The sequence below is a fragment of the Rhincodon typus genome, chromosome 45 (assembly GCF_021869965.1).
Source record: "Rhincodon typus isolate 14 chromosome 45, sRhiTyp1.1, whole genome shotgun sequence".
NCBI lineage: Eukaryota > Metazoa > Chordata > Chondrichthyes > Orectolobiformes > Rhincodontidae > Rhincodon > Rhincodon typus.
The window spans coordinates 2,549,715-2,550,978 of NC_063376.1; the positions used below are offsets into that span (position 1 = coordinate 2,549,715).

Genomic DNA, 1,264 nt, shown 5'->3' on the forward strand with positions numbered 1-1,264 from the left:
ATGTGACTCCTGCCCCCCTGAAGTGCCTTAGCAAGCCCTCGGTGCAAGGGCAGTTGAGGATGGGTATTACTAACATGCCCTTGATTTCGGCTGAGAACAGGATTTGTGGGAGGCTGCGATGCCCCCTGCAGTTGAGCTGCCTGGCAACACCGCCTTCCCTCAGCCTCTTGCCTAACCCCTGCATGGAGAGTGGGGAAACCCTGTCAACAACATCCCCCAGGGGGAAGGGGGACAAAATCTGGGGTGGATTGTGACAGGCAAGAGACCGCTGTGTGTGGGGGTGGATTTTGAGACGGTGGGGGGCGGGGAGAAGGTTCAGATTTTTGACACCTATAGTATATACTGTAATTTCAGCCTGCACGTCCCCTTTAAGTAACATGGGGGTCTGATCAGAGGGAGAAGCTTAACTGAACCTCGGAGGGGTAAAAAAACAAGGAGGTAGAAGGACTGTTCAGGTCGAGAAGGGGTTAAGTTGGTTCAGAAACGTCCTGGTTAAGCGTCACTTCAAGGGACAGATACTACAACAGAAACAGTAGTGTCTATGCGTGTGTGTGAGTGATCTACAACATTTCCCACAGATAATCCTTGCAGACTGCATCCTAAATGGTATGTGCAGGGTAGTGGTGGGGGTTATCTACAGGGTATATGGGGTGATTCTTTAAAGTGCTAATTGGGTAACACTTTAAGGTGGGGTTTGGGGTTAAGGGTCTTTTCCCTAAGGTACGGGGAATTCAAAACTAGGGGACACATTTTTAACCTGAGAGGAGAAAAATTTAACAAGGACACGAGGGGCAACAGTTTGTTTTAAAACACAAAGGGTGGTTCGTGTGTGTGGAATGAATTGCCAGAGGAAGTGGTGGATTCAGATACAGTTACAACGTTTAAAAGGAATTTGGATAAATTCATGAATAGGAAATGTTTGGAGGGAAATGGGCCAAGTGCAGGCTGGTGAGTCTAGCTTAGTTTGGGAATACGGTCATAAAGGACTGGTTTGCTTCCATGCTGTGTGACTCTACGGCTAATAGGGTAACATTTAATGGTGGGGATTATCTGGAGGTCTTGGGGTTAAGGGGTTAATGGGATAACATTTAATGGTGAGGTTTATCTGGGGGTGTTGGGGTTAAGGGGCTAATGGGATAACATTTAATGGTGGGGATTATCTGGGGGTCTTGGGGTTGAGGGGTTAATGGGATAACATTTAATGGTGGGGATTATCGGGGGGTGTTGGGGTTGAGGGGCTAATGGGATATCATTTAATGGTGGG

The 1,264-nt window shown here is 47.9% G+C and overlaps 1 protein-coding gene across 1 annotated transcript in view; it reads left to right on the top strand.

Annotated features, from left to right (window-relative positions):
• The first annotated feature begins 351 nt into the window (after positions 1-351).
• si:dkey-19b23.8 overlaps positions 352-1,264 on the top strand; it is a 20,236-nt gene continuing 19,323 nt past the window's right edge. Inside the window, exon 1 of the mRNA XM_048620231.1 lies at positions 352-606. The gene's annotated coding sequence lies outside the window, so the exon portion shown is untranslated. The remainder of the gene's footprint in view (positions 607-1,264) is intronic.